Raw genomic sequence first — 5,802 nt, forward strand, 5'->3', positions numbered from 1 at the left:
CCTGGCCTTGTGCTGTGACCTGCCCTGCTGGGGCTGCTTCTGTACCTGCCCTGGTCATCTGGAGACATGGTCCCTCTTCTATTGACACTTCTTGCTGGCTGTTCCACACCAGCCTGAGGCTGGAGCAGAGATCAGCCAGCACCATGATCTTCATACATTTCACTTTGATACCAGGCAAGACTACTCAAGCCCCAGTACCTCTCTGCCAAAATATTTTCACTTGAAAGATGTGCTGATAACTACACTGAACATCATCAGGTTTTTAGCCCTAAAACTTCACCTACCAAACAGAGCATCAACCCCTAAAGACGCAGACACATGCTAGAGCCAGCCCCACACACCGCAGAATTTGCCATTCACAGAAATGAACATCCCTCCCCCTCCACTCATGCCCACCATTGACCTCTGCACCATCCTCCACACACACCATCGACCTCCGACCCGCCCTCGTACCCCTTCCTTCTGCCCCGCCCTCGTACAAAGCTCTCCCCCCTCCACACACACCATCGACCTCCAACCCGCCCTCGTACCCCCTCCATCCGCCTGCCCTCGTACACAGCCCTCCCCTCCACACACACCATCGACCTCCGACCCGCCCTCGTACACAGCCCTCCCCTCCACACACACCCTCGACCTCTGACCCGCCCTCGTACCCCTTCCATCTGCCCCGCCCTCGTACAAACCTCTCCCCCTCCACACACCATCGACCTCCGACCCGCCCTCGTACCCCCCTCCATCCGCCCCGCCCTCGTACACAGCCCTCCCCTCCATACACACCATCGACCCCCGCCCTTGTACCCCCCTCCATCCGCCCCACCCTCGTACACAGCCCTCCCCTCTCCCCACACACCATCGACCGACCCGTCCTCGTACACACCCCACACTCCCTCTGTGTCCTTTTCATTAAAAGATAACCCCCTCTTCCAGCCTTTTTCTGTCAGGATCTTGATCATGGGTCATTCAATGTAACTGATTTTTAAGCCTTAAATTTTCCAATATCAAAATTACATTTTGACAAGCGTGTGGTTCTGATCTAAAAACCCAATTAACCTGTGGTAATGGGTATCTAAGCACCACTACGCCACTGTGACTAGGGTCCTAGTGGGGAGCCAGCTGTGGACACTCAATTAGGGTGAACTGCAAAGAATGGGGCAGACAATCCCCCATAAAGCTGGTGGCTATTCCAATACTTAGATTTATCAACCAGCACAAAACAGCTTCTTTATTACCTGCCTGGTTACTCAGAAGTCCAAACGACACAGTTCCTTTAAAGTGATCCGGCCTCAGGCCTCCATCCCGGTACCGTCAAATATGATGATTTCTGAAAATCTTATTTCATCATATAAAAGAAAAGGTTCTACCAATCCCAAAGGATCGGACACATCACCTCCCAGGTTACTGAATATTCCAGATCTTTCCCAAATACACACTACAGCCAATTCTTATTAACTAAACTAAAATTTATTAAAAAACAAAAGTGAGAGTATGGTTAAAAATCAATATACATACAGCCATAAGTTCAATTCACTGAGGTTCAGATTCATAGCAGAGATGGTGAGCTTTGTACTTGCAAAGAGTTCTTTCAGAAATAGTTCATAGAGTTCAAATAGTTCATAGGTTATAGTCATTGCAGGGTGTTCCATCTTAGGATGGGGATCTCAGTCCTTTTGCCTAAGCTTCCCCTGTATGAAGCCTCAAGCAGATCTGAGATGAACAGGATCAGGACCCAAGGATCTGTTATACAATTTCATGTCCTTTTTGACCATCTGGCGTTCCTTGGGGAACAGAAGGTAATGAGGATGATTTTGAAGGAGGTCCATCACTGGTACTTAACTATAGAATTAATACAAGGCAATTTGCTTGTTCCTCCACTGTTCACAAATTATTTGCTATACATTTCAAAGAGATGAATACAGAGATATCTGGTGTTTACAATTCATTTAAATGATAGGCTGTTCTTTTGATCTCTGAATTATCAGAATGCAGCATAGACAGGTATTGGTGATTACATTGTTGACCCTACTTATACATATCTCTAACGGGGCAAGGCCTAAAGGGCAGATAGGCACATCCCAGCCCCTTTCCAAGCGGGTTCACATGTGTAGCAGGGAGTGTTCTAAATGCACCTCTATTCCTCTTCCAGAGGGTCACAGCACATACAGCTAGCAGGAAGGCAGTTTCCATTACTCACCTTAGCCATATGCCTGTATTAGCAATCTGCCACTGGGGCTCGGTTCATCCATTCCCAAAGCATGATGCCTTTGATCTGACACCCATTTCAGCTGCACAGTCTGGTGAGGGAGCATAGCAGTCACTGTTCCCTCTAAGCTGTGCATGTGTGCGCATGCACACAGACCCTGAACCCCGTGCACACAGTGAAACACCGCGCGCACAAAAAATGAAATACTACATCGGAGCCAGGCCGAAATATCATTTATGGGTGACTCTTGACATTGTTCACCCGCTATCTATCAACACAGCCAGATTCTACTAGCTGGCAAGGGAGGGAAAGGAGGGCAATGAATCGTTTGTACCCCTCCCCGCCAGCATTTCGAACGTGGAACGTTCGTCACATCAGGATGGTCGGGACCCACACATCTCCCTGTAGTCTGTTCATTTGGCTATGTACAACCTCAAGTACTTGCGAATAAGTCAAAATGCCTGGCCGTAGTTGCTAAGGAACTGCAAAGATTTCCGAGAAATGAACAACGGTAAGTGTTGTTTTCGTGACTGAAATCTTTCAAAGGCATTGGACTTCATACATTTACTCGTGACGTTTTACCATTTTCCCGTGGTTTTTTGCTGCCTTTTTTTGCTATGCACAAACTTCCAGTATCCTGATCTGAATGATCTCCCGTTTGCCCTTTTGTCGAGTCATGCTGTTAAGCGCATTGAAATAGTAGCCATATAATAAAAGTATTAATTTTAAATAAACCAATCTGGTAAAAAAATCAATCCCCAAATGTCACTGTCTAGAGGTCAAAATCGTAAAAGAACAGCGACTTCATTTAAATCTGGATGGCTGGATGAGACTATAGAGACGGTTACACCGAAGTCACATAGTGTAAAACATGTTAAACTTCATGAAATATTCGCATATGATGAGGACAACTGAGTGGTTTGTGTATATTGTCGAGCTGCCAGAGCTTCGGGAGAATTTTTAACAGGAAGAATGTGGAACGATGATGTATGGAAGTTTGATTTTTTAAAGCGTCATCTGTCAAGTGAGTCTCATATAGATGGTGTAACAAGACTTAGAAACAAAAACCCTTCCTTACAGAGCGGATTGCTTAGCATGATTCTTGAAAGTCCAGCTGAAAAGCAGAGGAGGCAAATTAATCTTGAATGCAAACGCTCAAACCCAGAAGAAATCAAGGTACTTACTGACTGTGTTGTTGGCTATTAAAATGAACAGCTCAGTGCTTTCTGTTCAGGATATTAATGACAATATGGAAAAGTATGTGTGCATACCAGTGAGCTGGAGAAGTAAAAATTATGCTTTTGAATTTCTTGAAATTATCAACCGCATTGTCCAAAATTACCTCATGCATGAAATAGCATCGGCAATGTTTCATACTCTAGCTGTTGATGAACGCACTGATCTATCCATTAAGAGATACTTGATACTCTACTTTAAATACAGATCCATAAATTCTGCAGACTATAAAACTTTGTTTGGTGGACTATTATGATAGCAAGAATGTGATGCTGTTTCAATATTGTCTGCAATCAAAGAGTTTTATAAAAAACACCAACATGATCTAATTAAAATGGTGATGTTCACATCTGATGGTGCCTCCGTGATGTTGGGCAAACTCAATGGCATTGTGGCTCAGCTGAAACGTGATATTTCACACTTAGTTCAGCAACATTGCGTTGCACACCGGGAAGACTTGGGGATTTCTGATGCATGGAAAGAGGTCAAGCTGATAGGAGACATCGAAAACTTAATGAGAACTGTCTACACGGTGTTCTGTCGGTCATTCAGGAGAAAATGCAAATTTCAGAAAATAGTGGATGCTTCTGAATGTGAGTCAGTGGCTTTCAGGCCACTCGAAGTGCGCTGGTTATCTAGGCACTTTGCACTCTGAGCAATTATTCACAACTATAATCCTCTTCTGGAATATTTTGAGCAAGACAAAGATACTGATCCAGTTTCTAAATACTGCCACAAGAAGCTGAATACCATGGAACACCGAATAACATTAGAAGTTTTGAATGATGTTTTGTCAGATCTGGCTTCACTATCCACGCTGGTCCAGAAATGGGGCCTTACACCTCTTGAAACATTTCACCTTGCCCAAGGTAAACTGAACAAGCTCAGAAGACAGTACCTTGGAGATTCAGACTTATGGAGTGACAAAGTTAAGGCTCTCTTAGATATGAGCGGTCAAGAAAATAATGAAATTGATACTAGTTCCATAATAACTTTCATAAACATCTTGTGTGCACATTTGGCAGACAAGTTTCCAGAGGATGAAGTCCAGGAGTGGTCCGCTTTTGATTGTGCAGCAATAGTTAAGTGTGACTTCAATTTTGGAATTCATCAGGTCAAATCCCTTTGTTCAAAATACAAAGACTTTCTTGCTGAAGAGATTGTTATAGTCATTCAGTACAATGACTTCAAATTTGCAGTAGCCAAAAGACTCAAAGCCAATTGGTTTTAAGTTTCCCCAGATATGGTGACATTTGCTCACCAGAATGAACAGTTTCAGGATCTTGAAAAGTTGATGGATATTGGAGGAACATTCCTAGCATCAAGTGCAGACTGTGAGCGTGGCTTTAGCTTAATGAACACTCTAATAAACAAACTACGGAATCGTTTACAAGTAGATCATTTGGACATGCTGATGTGTATTAAGAGTTACCAGCAGGATAGGGGACGGATAGGTCTGGACAGAGTTTGTATTGAATGGGCAAATGAAAAAGGTCGCAGGGAAAAACAGTAAGGTTAGTTTAGCAGTCTTTGACATTTCGACCAATAAGGAAATTAAAATGCATTTGTAATTACATATCGTATTCTTGGCTGATAATAATTTATTGATTTTTTTAGGAAAATTTTAAATTTAAAACACAAACTCTTGTTTTTCTTTTTTTACTTGTGATGTCTCTATCTGAAAAACCCATATAAATTGACATAATGACATACTTATTAAATTGTCTTTATTATATGTTTAGCAAAATCTTTTCGGACATGTGTATAGAATGAAAGGTGAAAGTGGACACTAATGGGCAGAAGCCTATGGACTGATAATAATCATGATTTATATGTGCTTGATATATGCGCGTGATTGTCTATAAAAAAGATCATCAAACGTAATGCTTAAAACTAACTTCTGCTTCATGAAGAATGGTTAAATTTCCTTTCTAAGTATTTAAAAATGACATTTATAAAATAACATGGTGTAAAACTATCATCACAAATTGCAAATTAAAACTTTTTAAATTTATAAGCATTTTACTCACTTGGGCGCATAAAGGACATAAATCCACACCGTGTAGAGGCCAAGCATAGGAGTTTATTACACACAGCGCTGGCGGAGTGTCACCTTGCTTATTAAGCTCAGAGACACTGTAAATCAATTGATTACAATAGAATATATAGATTTTCCATGGGCGGGGGAAAGTGATGGGGTAGGCAGTTCCACATCCCGGGATAGGTTTTGCAGCAAGACAAGATAGCACATTAGCCAATGGTTAAAAGGTTACATAATGTCTCCGCCCATGGTCTTAAGTTAGCAAGTTAACATTTAATTAATACTTTGATGAAATGTTATTCGTATAAAATATCTATATTGAATT

The sequence above is a fragment of the Mauremys mutica genome, chromosome 14 (genome assembly GCF_020497125.1).
Source record: "Mauremys mutica isolate MM-2020 ecotype Southern chromosome 14, ASM2049712v1, whole genome shotgun sequence".
Taxonomy (NCBI): Eukaryota; Metazoa; Chordata; order Testudines; family Geoemydidae; genus Mauremys; species Mauremys mutica.